The 20,070-nt window shown below is 40.2% G+C and overlaps 1 protein-coding gene across 1 annotated transcript in view; it reads left to right on the top strand.

Moving 5' to 3' along the window:
• Positions 1-8,200: 8,200 nt before the first annotated feature.
• Positions 8,201-20,070, top strand: part of LOC307173970 (N-acetyllactosaminide beta-1,3-N-acetylglucosaminyltransferase 3-like) — a gene marked incomplete at its 3' end in the record, with an annotated part of 32,874 nt that continues 21,004 nt past the window's right edge. The window contains exon 1 of the mRNA XM_079897573.1: positions 8,201-8,303. The remainder of the gene's footprint in view (positions 8,304-20,070) is intronic.

Below are 20,070 nucleotides of genomic sequence, written 5' to 3' on the forward strand. Positions count from 1 at the left end.
TATGTGTTTATTCTTGTTAGAAGATTTTTTTTTTTACTGATTATGAACACAAATTAATCATGACAAACCAAATTAATTGTTATTGTAGTAATTATACCATTGATGAAAACAAGCTGATACCAAGGTATTTTAGGCCTACAATTCTAACATAATTTTTCATGAAAAATCATGATTGTATTTTTTTTTTTTCTAAAATCAAGCGTAGTGTTAGTTCTGGCAGGTCACGTTAGTCAAGCTCGCATCAGCTGACCCTCAGCTGATCCACATCTACCTATAGGAATACGACGCCTATCACCATATACAGGTGCTGGTCATAAAATTAGAATATCATCAAAAAGTTGATTTATTTCAGTAATTCCGTTAAAAAAGTGAAACTTGTATATTATATAGACTCATTACATGCAAAGTGAGATATCTCAAGCCTTTATTTGTTATAATTTTGATGATTATGGCTTACAGCTTATGAAAACCACAAAATCAAAATCTCAGAAAATTAGAATATTACATGAAATCACACAGTAATTACACAGTAATCCCATGGTCATTGAAGCAGGTTTTGGTTCTTTTGGCAGTGTGGGCAGGTGCAAATCCTGCTGGAAAATGAAGGAAGCATGAAGTGCTCTGGACATGTCCTGGTAGACGGCTGCGTTGACTCTGGATTTAATAAAGCACAGTGGACCAAAGTCCTCTTTTCTGATGAGAGCAAATTTTGCATCTCATTTGGAAACCAAAGTCCCAGAGTCTGGAGGAAGGATGGAGAGGCACACAATCCAAGATGCTTGAAGTCCAGTGTGAAGTTTCCACAGTCTGTGTTGGTTTGGGGAGCCATGTCATCGGCTGGTGTTGGTCCACTGTGCTGTCCACTCAACGCAGCCGTCTACCAGGACATTTCCAGAGCACTTCATGCTTCCTTCAGCAGACAAGCTTTATGGAGATGCTGACTTCATTCTCCAGCAGGATTTGCACCTGCCCACACTGCCAAAATAACCAAAACCTGGTTCAATGACCATGGGATTACTGTGTAATTACTGTGTGATTTCATGTAATATTCTAATTTTCTGGGATTTTGATTTTGTGGTTTTCATAAGCTGTAAACCATAATCATCAAAATTATAACATATAAAGGCTTGAGATATCTCACTTTGCATGTAATGAGTCTATATAATATACAAGTTTCACTTTTTTAACGGAATTACTGAAATAAATCAACTTTTTGATGATATTCTAATTTTATGACCAGCACCTGTACATATATAAGCTCCTTCAGTGTTATCAGCAGCTATCGCGTTCTCAGGAGCTAATTACCCTCCTCCATCCCCAGCTCCTCCTCTCGCCCAGTCAGGATTTGACATTCTGATTCCCCTTGAATCAGAATAATTATCGAATAATGTTGTACTTTAAAATCTTGAATCAAATATATTTGCAAATTTTCATGTTGGTTTACCCCAAGGGGGATTATTGCTGCTCTCCCTGCTCTTATCCATGCTAGGCTGCATGGATGCGCAGGGAGTTCTCGCCCAGAACGGAACCATACCGCCAATCCAAACTGTATGCTAATTGTCAATCATATTTGACGGTAGTGGTCCTGACAGAAGTAAGATTAATGTAAGCAGCTTCTTGCAATACTCTCCTAAATGCATAATAAAACCTAAGTGCAAACTGTAATGGAAATTTTTATTCTAGCCAGCTTATACCATACATGGTGTTAAAGAAACTGCAAGTTGCATATCATCTTCTTCCTTACTGCTGAAGAACGAGGTCAAAATGACATTTGCAGAAAGGACAGTTTGTTCTTTCTAAATACAGATAAGCTCGCTTGCACTAAGAGCAAAGGTGTTGCATTGGAAAATATATATTCAATTGTTTTAATGACATATGTGTTTAAGTGTGTGCGTATAACCATGGGGTGTTAGAATAAGTGTGATGAGTTTTGTGTATATAAGCTGGGCAAAAAGGAGAAGTGAGCGCGCTTCTCATATCAGACTCTGACTGATGTGTGAACAGCCTTTCTTGCATGAAATAAAGATCTTTATAATTTTTGAAATTTCCAGCTGTCTTCCAATTATTATTTAAAGTTGAGAAAGAATTTCCACGACAAAACATTCCCACTTGAATGACCGTATAGCCTACTCGTCTTATATCTAGCCTACTTTGAGTGGCATGGGAGAGAGTCGGAAGTTCATTTGTTGCCCCTATAATAGCATATTTTAACAAGATTTTCAAACGGATAAAGAAAAAAAAACCTGCCAAAATGTTTTTAAATGTTGGCTTTATTAAACTATGTTTTAAACATGTTAATAAACAGTCTCATATGTCTATTTATTTTTAATATAGACCTACTATTTATTAATGTATTGTTCTATTTTATTTAACATTTTTATATTTAACATGAATAATCAAACAATTAACATAAAACAAGAATTGCACAACAATTTTAAATGTCTACTCATTTGTCCATTTTAAAACGATTTATTCATTTACATTTTTATGTTTTAATTAAATAGATTTAAGCTATTCCTTATTCTTTCGGTGTCACAACAAATCCTGCATTCCTAGTCTTCCATGCATAATACCCTCTGTGACATTTAGTCACTTATCAGTTCAAAATCACAGTGCATTTAAAAAAAAAAGATTTGTCCACTTTTGCACGGACAAATCCACTATCATAAAAACAATTGAGCAAAATAGCACTGCCGAACAAGAAAAAATGCAGACAGTATTTGTCACAGCCGGCTCTTAGCCGCGACAAATGAGGGTGTGACGAACAATGAGGACTGGATGCAAGATGCAAGTAAAAGGCTTTATTAGCTGATGTAGACAACAACAGGTCAGGCGAACACAAACACAGATGAAGACAGGTGACGCAGGGACTTCGACAGGCAACCCAGTGGTGGTGAATGGTGATCGGTGATCTCAGTGAAGCAATGCAGGAATCCAGGAAGACGACGAGGAACAAGAAGAATCCACAACAAGGAAGCCAGGAGACAAGCACGGAACAGGGAACACACACCGGGGAAACCACAACAATCTGACAACATGAGAGTTACTGAACATATAAAAACATCCAGTTACTGAACATATAAAGGGACAAACAAGTGGTAACAGCTGGCGCTGCTAATCAGTGGTGATCAGCGGCCACGCCCACACACAAACACTCACGAGATGAGAGAGAGACAGTGAATTCATGAACCGTGACAGAGGGAGGCAACGAGAACAAAAGCGAATTAAGAAGTATTTATTAACAAAAATAACGTTTACAACTCATAACTAAATAAGAGAAAACATCACTACAGAAAACATTCCGCTCGGAACTTAAACGTAAATAAAGAATAAGCTATGTAATTAACACAAACACAAAATATACGCTCCAAAATACAGGCCTGCAAACATAAATTCCCAAACTAAACTAATACATGAAGCAAACGAATAATAAACAAATAAAACAGCAACCCAAATTAACAGCAACCCCCCCCCCCCACATAAGATCTCCCTGCTGATCACCAAATGTGGACAGCCATTCACAATTGGAGAAAAGTTGGTTCTTCCTGCCATCAAAGAGGTAATCTCCGTGATGGAGCGCGATCCCACACAGGTGTTGAAATCCATCCCTCTCAGCAATGACACCGTGGGACTCTCCATTCAGCCTTCAGCTGGACGAGACGACCACCGCTGACAACAACGCTCTGCTGATGGCCTATGTCCGTTATAGGGCCTCAATCAGTCACGAGATGGCAGAGGAATTTTTGTTTTCCAAATATCTGGAAACCGACACCAAGGGCCAGACCATTTTTAACAGGCTTTCTGTGTATCTACGGGATAAATCAATTCCCATCTCTAACATCCTCGCATGTGCCACTGATGGTGCCCCCGCTATGGTATATCCTCACAGTCCACTGTGTTTCGCACCGCAACAATCCAGTTCTCCACGAGTCAAAGCAATAAAAGCCCATGCACTGAATGACAGAATGTTCCGACAGCTGTGTCAGGAAAACGATGAGACTTTTGAGCGGCTTCTTCTCCTTACGGATGTCCGCTGGCTCTCAAAGGGAAACTGCCTTGCTTGTTTTTGAGAGCTGTTTGACAGCATCGTTGAGTTCCTGGAGGAGGTTGATGGAGCTCTCGGGGAAAAGGTGTCATCCAGCCGCTGCAACATCATGTACCTCACAGACTTTTTTGAGATAGTGAATGAAGTCATGTTAAAGCTCTAAGGAAATGACATCACTCTGGTCAAATCCAAGGCGGTTATCCACATACTCACCTCCAGGCTAGATCTCTACAGGCAGAGTATAGGCAGGAGGCAGTTTGCTCATCTCCCACAGCTGGCCAAGGTGATCTTTCTTTCCGAAACAACACTAAATCGATATAACAGGCCCACTATTATTATAATTAGCCTAATATGTTTTATTTCCATGAACACCATTGTAATGTTTAATATTTCGAGTGATTATATTGAGACTGAAAATACAGACCTATAGTACACATTACCTTGTAAATATAAATAAACATAATAAATAAATAATTTAGTAGAATAATAATAAAAAATTCAGAGTGTCTAAAAATGGAGATAAGAGAACAATTGAACTGTAAAATAATACTCATTACCTGAGGCTCTTACCGATGACCTCTTCCTAGTTTACACTGACCACCTGAGGATGGTTAAGGCCGACCTGGAGATCCGCTTCAGGGACCTCCTTTACCTTGATGTTCCCAGTTGGGTTGTGCAGCCCTTTCAGACGGATGTGATCGAGTGCGAGCCCGCTATTCAGGAACATCTTGTCGACATCCAGTGCGACGACGAAGCCCAGGCTATTTTTCGCACCTCTGGCTGGTGCAGTGTGGGTCAGATATGCCCAGCGGTATCCGGCTCTCTAGCAAAAGATCAGACTGCTGATTCTTGCTTTTCCAACAACATGTCTCGTTGAGCAGGGATTCAGCCAGGTCATCCACATGCAGTCTAAGTACCGCAATCGCTTGGAGTTGCATGCCTCAGGCACACTATGGCTGAAACTAACGTCTCTGCAACCCGCAGTAAAGAAATTAGCAGAAAAACATCAAGCACAGGGCTCACACTAATTTTCAAATCAATTTTGAACGTTTGAATTTGAAAGTTCAAATAAATAATTCTGCTTTTTCCCTGATAATGGATAGGGGGCGCTGGCCAAAAAAAGGTTGAGAACCACTGGTTTAACAGATTATCAAAAACGAAAAAAATGTGGGGTGGGGATTTGGCTCTGCATCGGTTGTGTATTGAATTTTAAGATGTGGGAGTTGCACTCACAAATAAAGGCAGATGAATGCAAGTTTGCAGGGGTGGGGTTGGACCAAATGATTGGAGAAATCTAGCATACGTCATTGAAAGTCTGTCATTTTCACAGTTTACATCCAAAATGAGTATGTGATGTAAACATGTTGAAGATTAACAGACAGGCAGGCAATTTATTACGTAATGAGCTGTTCCCATACAAAAGCAGCTCATCAAGTCTACTGAAGCATCTCCTATTTGATTTTCAATTTACTGTCTCACTTTTGGGGCCCTTTAAGGGGGGAGTCTATTGCTCCTGTCTTAACATCCTGTTACACATCCTCTTTGTGTAACTTTACTTGCATTCACTTTAGTAGAAACAAATTTTCCCTAGTTCCACATGTTCCTGAATCAACAAGATTCTTGTTCCAGGACCAATATTACATGCTGAACTTACTGAAATCACTTTATTTGAGATTGTTTTATTGTCCTTGAGCAAATGCATGTATGTTTTTTTATACGTTAGCACACGATGCACAGACCAGTCATGTTTTAAAATAAATGTGTGTGTTTCTTGGAAATGGGGCTTCGCAACACCCACACTTTTCCCGGTGAGAGGGTTCAACACCCGCACTTTTTCAGCAGTTTTGCACAAACGCCTCACTACAGTCACTCCTCCGTTTCTCTGGCCGCTCTGTGTCAGCGCTCGCTGCGGCTGCCTCCTCCTCTCCCCCTCCCTCTCAAACATGACACTGGCTTTGAGTGTGACCGGCTGATGATTGGCTGTTCTGCCTTAAGTCCCGCCTCTCTTGGTGTGTTAGATTTATCGATCAGCTCGTGCTGACAATATTAACGAGGCGGCGGGAACTAATTGTTATGGTTATTTACATCTCCCTTTTCCAGGTACTTTGAATGACTGTTTATGCTTTCGAGGTTTTTAAATAAGCTTGATATGTGTTTGAGAAGATGTTCTGTTTATGTTTTATTGACATGATGAGTGTTTTCGGTAATATTTCGTTTTTTAGACTAATGCTAATTGGGATATTGTTCAGCAGCTAGCTAAATTCGGTTGGTCAGTTGGTTGTTGTTGTTGGTTGCATTTATACAGTACAGGCCAAAAGTTTGAAAACATTACTATTGTTTAATGTTTTTGAAAGAAGTTTCTTCTGCTCATCAAGCCTGCATTTATTTAGTCAAAAATACAGAAAAAAAATAATATTGTGATATATTATTACAGTTTAAAATAATTGGTTTTCAATTTATTATACTTTAAATTATCATTTATTTCTGTGATGCAAAGCTGAATTTTCAGGATCAATTCGGTACTGGCGCGCTGTCTGAGAGATGTTTTTTTTTCTCTGCACACATGCATAGAGTAAAGCCGCCTCACAAACAGCTCGCGGGTAACAGAAGTTATTTTTCGTGGATTATATCGCTTTAACAGTCAAAAACATGCGAAATTTATGTCAATTTTCGGTCTTGGTGAGTAGCCTATCCTCTAAATACAGTCGGTTATGTCTTAAATAAGCATAAATCGCACGTGACCGTATAATGAAAACAGGATCCGTGCACTAGCTCTTAAAGTGACAGCAGACATATGTGTCTGTCATTAATTTGGTTGTCAAACAAAACATAGCTTTCATTTTAAGGAATCAGGATTATTAGCCTATGTATTTAATTTAGTCAGGACTAAAATACTACCCAGTGTTATTTTACATTAGATTACTTTATTCAGTCTCTGTAGTATTTCTGAATACTAGTGTTAGGCCTAAGCAAAAACTTTTCTCTTTATTGGTAACTTTATTCTATTGTATTTATTTGTGCTACTTTTTTCAATTTAATTCAAAGATTGAAATCAAGCTTCCTTGTGTTGTGTAAATTCTTAAGAGCAAAATTACCCCATTGTAAAAATGCAATAAGTGAGCATACATTTAGGCGAGATAAATATAATTAAAAAAAAAAAGGTTAAACTCCCCCCTCAAATTAAAAATCTCCCCCCCCCCCCTTCCTTCAGAAATCACTCTAATATGATGATTTGATGCTCAATAAACGATTATTATCAATGTTGAAAACAGTTTTTTACATTTTTATTTCAATTTACATTTACATTTATTCAGCTTTCATCTGAGGAATAAATTACATTTTAAAATATATTAAAATAGAATATTTTATTTTAAATTGTCATTTTAAATTGTCATAATATTTCACAATATTACTGTTTTTTTAATTGTTTTTTATCAAATAAATGCAGCCTTGGTGAGCAGAAGATACTTCTTTTAAAAACATAAACATTCTTACCGATCTAAAACTTTTGACCAGTAGTGTATATATATTAAAGATTATTAAAGTATTTCTGATTCTGATTCTTTAGCAAGTCTACAGTAGTGTATTTTCACAACTGAGTTTTGACTTATTTTCCGTGTGTGTTTTTATACTTTTCTAGTATAACTCTAGTATAATAAATGGGAAGCTTTTTATATGTTATACCTTTTGTACCCTTCTGTCATTGTAGTCATCGTTTTTATTGTTAATAAACAAACCACATCCATCCCTTGCACTTTTGAAAAGCTTGCTACGCCCCTGCTTGGAATAACAACATAGAGTTGTTTATATTATTTTGGCCTATAATAATAATATAAATAATATATATATTTGCAAAAACAGTCAGAAATATGTGCTGCTTTGTTAGTCTCAGAAGAAATCAAATAATTTGTAAAAAAATATATATTAAAATTGAATAATAAAACGGTTTATATTATGGTATGATTCTTGCATGTAGCCTAAATGTTAAATGGAAAGAAACCGTTTTTCACCAACATTTATATATATTTATATATATATGATATTGATGGTGTTGGTCATCATGATGTCTAGGTAGGCAGCACACCAGGGTTTGAGACACTTTCCTCTAGATACAGCATAACACAGAGGCTCCTGTTTATTTCCTTGTTAGGAGGAGAGAGTTTGAGCAGTGAATACAGGGTGGGGATGGTTTTTGACATGAACAAAACCTAAAACAGACTTACTTGTTCAGACGGTATCCGAAGAAGTTAACGATCAGGTAAGATAAATATGGTTTCTATCTGCTTCGTTTAGATGTCTAAACTATTTACCCAATGCGACGACAAGCCACTGCCACTGGCATGCCACTGTTACTGTTTTATAGCTAAATCTAATTAGGGCTATTCTTAATTTTATGGTATAATTCTCTTATGTAGGCTATTGTGTGTCTTATTGAACGAAACAGTTTTGTAAATGAGAGGAAAAAACTTCGGTTGCCTCTATGACATTAATAGACCAAAAAATAATACTAATTACGTTTTGCTAGAATCCGGACACTGAAGTGCAACAACTTTGTTTTTTTAATACTTCCTCCTTAACGATTTTACTTCTGCAATCCATTGCTTCTCAAACTACTCTACAGTAATGCTGTTTTAATGTGTTGTAGCCTACAGTTAAATAATTTATCTACCCTTAACTGAAAATTCTAGAAGAAAGCTTTCTTTAATCATTATTTACAGTTAGCTGGGAGATTCCTTTAAAAATGCATTTCTGAGCAAATGATTGATTAACTAAATACGTAATTCAAATACCTAAAAATTAAAATGTTATTTAAATGTAGTCTGTATGCCAAAATAGTGTTTCCAGTTAAACAGAAGGAGAATGGTGGATTTTCCACACTTAGGCTACACAGCTCTCTGGAATGCGTTATTCTGATTTTCAGGTCGATAGAAATGATTTATACCTTTTAAAAAAACATAAATTTAAACCCAGTAGTAGTCCTTATGCTATATCTTGTGTCAAAATGATTGATGGCTTCCGGTTGACCTTGACCTTCCGGTCTCCCTTCCGGCCTGTATTGTTATGGATTGACCTATTGACCCTTCCTATCCCTTCGATCATGTGTTTTGACAGGTTGACCTTCCGGTGTCTTTCCGGCATATGTTGTTATGGTTTGCCCTATTGACCTTACTCGTCTTTGATCATGTGGTTTTGACAGAAAGTTTTGCCCTATTTGAACCTTTTTATCCCTAGATCATGTGGTTTTGACAGAAAGTTTGAAGGCGCTGTTATATAGATGTGTCAGCATCTCCTCCGCATTCCTGAGCATTGTATATAAATGGGGTCGGTGTGTTCTACAACCAGCAGAAACATGAGCTACGTGAGTATGGCCGGTTTATCCACCCCTCAATCCCCAGAGGCGGGGGTGAGCAGTCGTATGATGGAAAGTCTGACTATGGCGCCGAGAAAACCTTTCGGACACATCCGTTTGACAAATTTTCTCCATGAAATTTCGGAATGGACTAAAGCTGAATTTATGATGTGTAGTAACCGTGTATTCGGGTACAAATTTCACAAACCAACCCGCGTTGTTACGCTCTACACCACTGACGGTGTCGGCGAGTTTCAGGCTGGGGAAGACGCGTCTGTGGTATTTCCTGAAAAAGACTGGTCTCTCTTCTACAAACGTGTCTGGAAGGATCTGAACGACGGCGGTGAGGAGCCTTTGTACGTTGGAGAGTGGGACGGGGTGAGCCCGAACGTCCGGTACCGCGTGGTAGGTGACCATACTCAAAAGAAGCCGAATGATTCTGTTTACATATTCTGCTGTAAAGACAAGACAAAGCTAAACAACACTCGGTCAGGGCACATCCTGCCTAACGAGCATCACGATCTGTATGAAATGCAATTTTTGTTCAAGTGGTGCGATCTGGATCTGCTGAATAGGGTTTTTTCAATAATCAGCAAAATGTTCAAATGGTGCGACATGCATGACAGATACAACAAAATTAAAACGCAGCAGTTCTACCCTGAGAGATGCGCGCGCAGCAGTACATACGCTCTGCCATCCCCGCCCATTCACTACAGCCATCATAAAGCTCGACGGCCAGACCTACCCAAGCGTCGTCTATAAATCAGGTCTCAAGTGCTACAACGCCCCCGCCCCTTTACTACAACGATCATAAATTCCGGCGACCAGACACCCCATGCAGCATTTATAAACCATGGCTGAAGACGTCGCTTCAGAACCCGATCATGTGTGCAGCTGCGGAATCTCTTTCGACAGCATTCTCGACCCTCCCGACGACAACGCTCGCGGCCCATCGGACCATCACAAAGACTGGGCTCAGGCTAAAACTATCAAACGTCGCATAGACTTTGAATCGTGCATTGAAAACGATTGGGGTCCGGGTAACATTATTAAGCCTGAACCATCGGGCCTTCAAAACGACTGGAGTCCGGCTAACGTTATAGACCTCCGCAAAGACCGGGGGTCGTCCAATGATGAATTCTACTACGGTCCGGGTAACAATATCAAGCCCGACAAAGACGGGGATTCGGGGATCGAGTGCGACTGTCCCCACGGGACAGACAAAAGTTTCAGGCTCCATAACGATCGGGAATCGTACGACGCATCTAAAATCGACCAGACCCTGCATCATGCTAATCATGGCTTCGACGTCACAGACGGGTGTTTCAGTGACGTGGGGTTCAAAATCATAAAAGCCGCGACCGTGGTTTTGCTCCAACATCTCATCGGCAAGAAGCTGAAGGACGACTGTGAGGGGTGTGAGATTGATCATCCCAGTCAACTGCAACATTCCTGCCTGTTCAACCCACCTAACTACTATTTCGACACACATTTTGATGAACTTTCAGGCAAACTGTTTAGACCCTATTTTCATTCCATCATCGGTATCCTCCTAGGACGGTTGGGGTTAAAATCTCACCCCCACCGTATTCAAGGAACAGTCGGGACTATTCTGCACGAATTAAAAGACGAACCATTCATCGCCGCTAAGCTAGAAGACATCAGCGCGAGACTTCTGGACAAACCCTGCGAGGAAATAGTGCACGACGTCGTTGATCTCTGGGAAGGTCTCTCGATCGTTAATGGCGAGTGACCAAGCCGTCTCCAACATGGGTGCAGCCTGTAGCCTAAAGAGCTGTATGGAATTCATGTTTAAAGGACATTACAGACGACAGATTTCCAAACTGATGAATAAGATTATTGCGGACGCATCACGCGATGGTCATCCATGTATGGAAGACACTACACGTGAAGCAAATTTCAAGAAACAAATGGTGTATATAAGAGGACTGGCTAATTCATGGGATAATTTGACGGACAAATGTGTTTATGGTGCCGATCCACCCGGTGTAATGATAAAACAGGTTCTAGATATGATGTGTGAACAGGGCCTGAAATTAACACCCGACCACACGCCAAATGCGGGTGAATTCTGCAATTGGCGGGTAACACTGTCAATCTACCTGCCACATTGGCAGGCAGCCAATGAGAATCGACCCTTCGCGGGGAGTTTGATTGACAGGCGATCTGGCCAATCATAATCCGCCGAATCCGCCTTTTTTTTTGTCCGACAAAGCAGTCAGGAGAGTTCAACGTTGGAGGATTTGAACTTGAAAAAACGGAGTGTACTAAGTAAGCCTACTGACATCTTTCCGCAGTTAAAACTACATTCCTTCTTATGTTCATTCATGTTTATTTGATGCTATAAATTAACTAGAAGGAAGAGATGATCGGTTCACGAGCAGCTTTAACTTGAGGCACCACAGCGATCTGTCAAGATACATTAGAGCCACAAAACGGTATTGTCTAAATTTCTTTAAAAATGACCAAATTTTAACGTTGAGACTTTGTTTAATATCAAAAGTAACCTGGACTGTCTTGTCTGTCAGCGTTTTGTCAGTGTCTCTGCTGCGCGATGTGTTTTTCATTGCGTGACATCATGGTTTGGCGTGAGCGCGGTGTAGCTTGTCGGACATAGCAACAGTAACTAAAGGGGCGAAGTTTTTTTTTTTTTTTTTTTTTTTGTGTTTTTTTTTTTGCAACTGTTCTTTGACATTCAAACGAAGTTGTATGTTTCGTTGGATTTTAGCTAAAAATGTAGCGGCACATTACTGGAGTAAAGAAAGCATCTGTGAAAGCAGCGCAGTTTGAGTGTTTCGGAACGTAAGTTATGTGATCGGAGAGAAAGATGCGTCTTCTCTGACTACGTTACGTTTGAATGTGTGAGTTGTATTAAACTGTTGGTGAGATGAGATGAGATGAGATAATGCAACGCTGACATAGGCTACAGTACAATGACAGTTGCACAGATGTTGTGTCCAAATGTCCGGTAGCCTACCCGGTAACTTTACCAGTAATAACAATATTAATTTAGTTCTGCTTAACGGTTCCTGAACGCTGTAACTAACAGCTGCCCAGCCATCAACACAGCCGCGTGTGATTTGTTTACATACGAGCTGCACTAACTTTGTTAGGTCTATATCTGTAAGAGTTATTATTACTTGTATGGATCTCGTTAATAACTTGACAGCACTTAAATGTGTATTCTTACAAGTTAAAGAACAAAGGTTTGTGCAATTCCTTTTTTTTCACCTTTTATGAGGCTAAAAAAAAAAAAAACTGGCTGGTAAAAAGTCACTGTGGCGGGTGGATTTTTAAATCCACCTGCCACAGTGGCTGGTGGTCAAAAAAGTTAACTTCAGGCCCTGTGTGTGAATCACAATCCCTACTCGGGATCACCGATGTGTTGTGTACTTGTACGTATGTGACGGATGTCTGTACCGAGCTGGCCTTGAGTTCAAAAGAATATGACCCCGATGATGAGGACGATGCTATTAAAATTGTCGAAATGGGTATCACCATCGACAAAATTATTGAAATGTATGTCGACAAAAACATGATGGCCTGTCGCGATTTTCTTTTCTGGTTAGACTATCAGTGATCCATTTTACTTAGACTATGCATGTAGCGTTGTTATATCCAATTGTACTATATTTTATTAATACCATTATATCCATTTTGTACTAACATCATTATTCAATTTTACTTACATTTTGTTGTACTAACATTATTATTATATTCAATTTACTTATTGTTTGATTTATTATATCCATTTATACTATCTTGTATTATATCCATGTTTACTATCTTGTATTATAATCATTTTTACTATCTTCTATTACATCCATTTTTACTTGTGTTATATTAACATCATTTATCCATGTTTACTTAAATCATGTATCCTGTAACTTTTTTAATAAAAGATTGATTCTAACCACATGTACGCATTATTCTTTTGCAGCGGTTGAAACGACAGCATGTCGGAGCTCATGAAAAAGGCTTATTATACACCCTCCAACCCCGGTTCTTTAGGGGGTAAAAAACGATTAAAGGACGCCGTCTTAAAAGAAAGCGGGGTCCGTCTAAGCGATAAAAAGGTTTCAGAATGGCTGGCTGGTGAGGATGCTTACACATTACACAAAACAGCCCCTATAAAATACAAACGAAATAGAGTGGTTGTGTACGGGGTCGATACCCAGTTCCAGGCCGATCTAGTCGACATGATCGCCTACACCAAGGATAACGACGGTAATAAATATATGCTGACGTGCATAGACGTATTTAGCAAGTACGCGTGGGCTCGCGTGTTGAAGAATAAGAGCGGGCCCGAGGTCACTAGAGCGGTCGAGTCTATCCTCGAAGAGGGCCGTGTCCCGCAGAAATTTAATAGAACGTTAATAGAACGTTAAAGAGTCGTATGTGGAGATTTTTAACGGCTACAAATTCCCGACGATACATAGATGTTTTACAAGACATTATGCAGGGGTACAACAGCAGTTATCACCGAAGTATCAGAATGAGACCCGTGGATGTCAACAAAGTAAACGAGGATCAAGTGTTTCAAAACTTGTACGGGGATATAAAGAAGACCGAGAGACCCGTATTTAATTTCAAAGTCGGCGATGTCGTCAGGATTTCTAAAGTGAGAGGTCCATTCGCCAAAGGTTATGAGCAGAACTACACGGAAGAATTTTTCACCATATCCGCGTGTATTCCGCGACAACCCCCGGTCTACAGACTCAGATGTCATCGAGGGGGGTTTTTATGAAAAAGAGTTGCAAAAAATAATTGTGAGTAAAAACGAATCTTTTAAGGTGGAAAAGATTTTAGGTCAGAAAAAACAAGGGAAATCTACGCTTGTTTTAGTGAAATGGCTAGGGTGGCCTTCAAATTTTAATAGTTATATAGATAAAAAAAAACTCTGGTGGACTTACAATCTCCTTAAAACACACCGACGTTTAACGGGGCGAGATCATAAGAGCGAAGGACCACCATGGACGATCACGGGTTCTACGTCACGCTGCCGTGCAATGCATCGAGGTCGGTTTATCCCGAAAATCGCATATCCGGCTATACAACCAGGTTAGCAAAAGCTATACAATTGAAAGGAGAATGGGAGGTGGGACTCGCCGAAATCGAATATCCTAGAAGCTGGTATGACTTTAATGACGAAGATGGGCATTTCACCCTGTACACAGCACCCGTATACACGAATAGCGGAACCCCTGAAGATGCGGAATCGTTTAAAAAAGACTTACCCGGGATTATTGTATCGATGACATTACAAATAAGTGGGGGGTACTACGCGAACATTCGTGCGATCCTCTGCGCGATAAATCAGGTTCTCGCACCCACGGCCGTATTGAATCACGATGAATTAAAAAACAAAGTGTTTCTGATCGCGAAACCCAACGTTTCAGTCAGCTTCTAAGGGAGACTCGCCACTATTTTAGGAATGATACCGGACGATGCTCTCGGACGGCCGAACTATCATAAAGGGGCTGATTTTACTACGAGCACCATTACGTACGCTCCTCATCAATCCGATATCAACGCCGGGTTCTACACATTGTACGTTTACACCGACATCATCCAATATCAATCGGTCGGTGATTCTTACGTCCCCCTTTTGAGATGCGTACATATATCGGGTAAAAGCAACGACACGGTCATTGCTAGATACGACAACCCGCATTACGCATCGATCAACAAGGATCACATCAGCAGCATTACCATAGAGTTGAAGGACGACCAAAACCGTGAAATACCACCTACACTTTAAGCCAACGAATCACTCTATTCTTTAAAAATGAGTTATTCCTATAACCCTAGAGAGACCAATACCGCAGACTATGTAAGCTACTACCGAAATCAAGCCAGCGGGGCTTTGCCAGGCTATGCCGGGGGAGGGGTTATGTATGGCGCGGGCTTAGGAGGACTTTTCAGAGGTCTGTTCAGGATGGCCATACCTCTGTTAAAAAGAGGATTTAGCATCGCGAAACCCCACCTAAAATCCGCTGCTAAAAATATAGTATCCGACGTCGTCTCAAACGTATTGACGCGTGCGCATAGCAATAATGCTAATGCTCAAGACGGATCTGGACTGATGGTCATGGCTCGTAAGAGGATGTCTAAACCGCCGGGTGTAAGGAGGCGTGGTCAATGGGGTATGAAGAAGAAAACAACACGAGGAACAAAGAAGCGTCCAGTCATACGCAGAAAGCGTAACAAGTCTGTTAGTCGAAAAGCATCTGTCAAGAGATCCGTAAAAACCATATTCTAGCATGGCGCTACTGCATCGTATGTCGGGAGAATGCATCAAGTCCGAGTTGGACTTATTTACGGTCCCGCTGACGCAGACTGTTATTGAGAAAAACGGCTATTTAGAAGTTGCCCCTTTATCCGCCATATCGGACACCGCACCATTAGAGTTTTTTATTGAAGGCAACGGCGATGATTATGTAGATCTCAATAATACGATGCTCTATCTACGCCTGAAAATCACGAGACCTAATGGAGCCGACATCGTACATCCTGCATTGGTTGCCCTAATAAATTACCCTGCAGCCACTATATTTTCACAAGTCGACGTGACCCTCGGCGATCGCCTGATATCACAGAGTTCGAGCACCTACCCTTATCGTTGCATCATAGAGAGTCTGATCAACTACAGTAAAGATGCGCTGGAATCTCTTTTCTCCGTCGGACTGTTTTACAAAGACACTGCCGGTCACATGGATGTGAATGACCCCGTAGGCCGTAACGCGGGGTTGACGAAGAGATCGACCTACACCAGCGAAAGCAAGGTGGTGGAACTGATGGCCCCTATACACAGCGATATATTCTTTCAAGAAAAACTTTTGTTAAACGGAATTGACATCAAGATACGCCTAATTAGAGCAAAAGATGAATTCTGTCTGATGAGGTGCAATGATGTGGCTTACAAAATAAAAATAGAGTCGGCATCCCTATTTGTCAAGAAAGTCTCTGTAGCACCGCCGGTGAGACTGGGGCACGCCCAGGCGTTACTCTCGACAACCGCCAAGTATCCCATAGATAGAGTGGTTCTAAAAAAATTCTCCATACCTGAGGGGACACGTGTTTCAAATCAAGAAAATCTGTTTTTAGGAACCCTACCAAAATCTATCGTCATAGCCATGGTTGACAATGACGCATTCACCGGTTCCTACGAAAAAAATCCATTTGCATTCAAACATTACGATCTGGAGTTCCTAGCCGTCTATGTCGACGGTCAACAATTCCCCGCCAAGCCTCTACAACCTAATTTCGAAGCTGGTTCGGCAGTACGTGAATTTTATCAGTTGGCGATGACGACAGGAAGACACCTAAAAAACCAATCGCTCTCTATCGACAGGGGTGATTTCCTGAACGGATACACGCTTTACGCATTTAATCTTACGCCTGATGAAGACTGCGGTCAGCACATTTCGCTCATCAAGTCCGGGAATATCAGACTCGAAGCTCGTTTCAGACAACCGTTGCCGAATACCCTTAATTTATTCATTTACGCCGTATTCGACAGCATGTGTCTAACCGCAGACAGGTACTGCTCGACTACTATTGAGATGAATACGCTACAACTCACCGCCATCATGGATAAAATTACGTGCAGGACTCATTTTCTCGGCGTTCTACCGAGCGATCAACTACCTAAAAAAACGCTCAGGATTTTACCATCGATGGCCGTCATAAACACTCACCCTGCTCGGCTACCGGGGGAGCATTGGGTCGCGGTTTATTTAACCCAAGATGGGCCCGCTTGTTTTTTCGACAGTTTTGGCAATCCACCCAACACCCCCCTCTTTCCAATCACCATCAATAACTTTCTAACAACAAACAACGTCGACGTGTTATATTCCGACAGACGTGTCCAGGATTATACGTCAGATACCTGCGGACAGCATTGTGTGTTTTTTCTGTATCATTTAGCCAGAGGTCACGACTATAACCATGTGATGAAACTATACAGCAATGATTATATAAAAAATGATAAAATGGTGTCGCTCTTTGTGAAGAGATTGAGACCGTATGTTTGTAATGATAAAATGTTTTTGTGCGTTCACTGTGTGCAGACATGCAATACATCAATAAATCATGTTTGACGTATAAATTCAAAAAATCTTAAAACCATTATATTTTTTATCGTCTTTTATTTAATCATGAGATAAAATGTATCACACAAAAATATAAGGAGTCGTTAAAACTCCAACCATCGTGGAGTTTTTTTAGAAGGTCTAACAGGAGGTGATGCGGGCTCTACAGGTTTACTCTTTAGAGAGTTAATTGCGCATCTGACCTGTTGATTCGGCACTGTAGAAAATGGGATGTTTAATTCGGCAAAGGCACGTAGAAACTCCGACCATCCTAGAGGTCTCCGGTCATCCCTAACGTTTTGCAGGGTCGTAACATTTTTTAACAAATCGAGCATGTGCGACCCTTGTATGACTTTACCCCTGAATACAAACTCCCCCGATTCATTCCAAGCGCTTAGTCCTTTAGCTTTAGACATCTTGTCTAATATGTATCTGCTGTTTTTCACACTTCTCGAAGGTACGTTCTTCAGAACTTCATCGACAATGTCCTCCCCCTCGGCTCTGCCGTCTTCAGCGTTAGCATCAGCGGGTGGCTCATCTTTATGACCAAGATCGGTATGGGGTAACGAAAGTGTTGAAACACTGCTCTCATGATCGCCTTGTTTAACCTCTTAACAAGCGCCCCCTATTTTTGAGAATTTTCAGAAAATGACATACCCAAATACAAATGTCTGTAGCTCTTAAACCCTATGGTCCACATTCATAACTCTGATCTTTTTTTAAACTAGACACTTGAAACTTAGTTACACAAGAGTCATTATAACTCAAAGTAGCATAGGAACAGAATAAAACAAGGTCAAATTTACATGAAAGTGACTCACGATTTCTTTGAATTAACTTCACTTAGGGAAAAAATTATCAGACTTTTATGTTAAGGGCCTGAAAACACCATAAAGATAAAACTGAATGTCTAACCATGTTTAGATTCAAATTTGAGGATGATACTCCCAAAAATGTAGTTTCTATAAGCTTTTATTCAAGTAAAGTGTAGGCGTCCTTTCCAAAATGCAATTTGGAGACTCCAAATGGACACCTGGCACCCAACACCTTGTCATAAGGAGTAAACACTACATAGGCCTACTACATACATGTATATCAATTCAGAACTGTTCTGCCCTTCAAACCACACAATAAAAAAACGATTTCAGCACAACATTTGAACATTTGAACAAAATTCCCTTTATTTTGAACAATTCTAATAGCAAAAACAGTGATTTCTCACTACATGTATAGACATTCCAGAAGTGATCGTTTTCAAACTAATGTATAAAATATATAAAAAGAAAACAATAAATGTTTTAGAACATTTGTAATTACAAATTGTGGTTTTTACTCAAATAAATTGCAATAAACTGATAATTATAATGAATATCCTATTACTTTCTGCTGCTCTTCGTCGCTGCTCCTCTTCATCTTCATCTTCATCAAAAACACCTCCAAATCTCTTCTGTAGTCGACGATCCATGATAGAGATGCTCAGATATATGTTTTGGAGTAAATCCGTGCATTTATGCAAGCTCCATGTGTCAAAACATTGCGTGTATATGTGTGTTTACAGTCTATGGTCGGCGAACTATGTGTGTGCGTCGCGCGAGTGGCGAAAGCGCTCATGTGAATGAAAACATTGCGCACTTGAATTTGACGAATATGCTTGCATAAACTGTGTATCACTGCAATCGATTTTAGTTGGCTAATACTTCCATCAATCAAAACTGAACTGACTGGACATTGGCCGGCTTTATCCAGGCTTTTATCCAATCGAAAACCCAGGTGCGAGATTGACAGCGCGCGCAGCCTGTCAGGCACTCTCTTACTGTTTTGGTCTAAAACAAAGCCTGTGATTGAAGGAGAGAGAAGTGACAGGGCTTGTTTGATACGTAAGACTTTGCTCAACAAACATGACACCCAAATGTAGTATTATAAGTCTCGAATGAGAAGTGAGAGTCGAAAGAATGTCCGGTAGTGAACTACTGTTACAGTTTTTATATCGTAATTCGGTCAGAAATGTCAAGATTGTGAGGCGAACAAATAGTTTTGGATTAAAAGGCTTGGATATTCCATTTCCTTGGACTCTTGGGGATTTATGAAAACAATTTGTTTTGGACAATTTCACCGAAGTGGAAAGAGGGAAGAATTTTGACGGTAAGTAAACAAACTGAATTGGCGCCGCCCAGTTCAGGTGACTAACAACTAGATTACAGTTTTATGACTGTTATAAATCATATTATGCTTTGTGTGTGGGCTTAATGGAATCTTGAGAGTCTACGCTTTCAAACGATGTGCTGTATGACCGTATATTTTGAAGATTGAATGCTTCAAAGTTACAATGAAGTTTATGTAGCGTCACTTCCGAGGGTGGGTGTGCCGTGTACGGCACAGCGATCCTTAACAGGTTAACGATGGTCAAAAACCTGCTCAGGGAATTGGTGTAAAGTTTGGCTTTTTCGTAAGTATTCAAATCAGTCCGCTGTAAAATATTTCTTATGGTATCATCCAAATCGTTCCCCACGCTCCGTTGAATGTTCTCGCGAACATTTTCGCTCTTGATCTTATCCAGTTGA

This window comes from Squalius cephalus (genome assembly GCF_949319135.1).
Source record: "Squalius cephalus genome assembly, chromosome: 16".
In the NCBI taxonomy this organism is placed as follows: Eukaryota; Metazoa; Chordata; class Actinopteri; order Cypriniformes; family Leuciscidae; genus Squalius; species Squalius cephalus.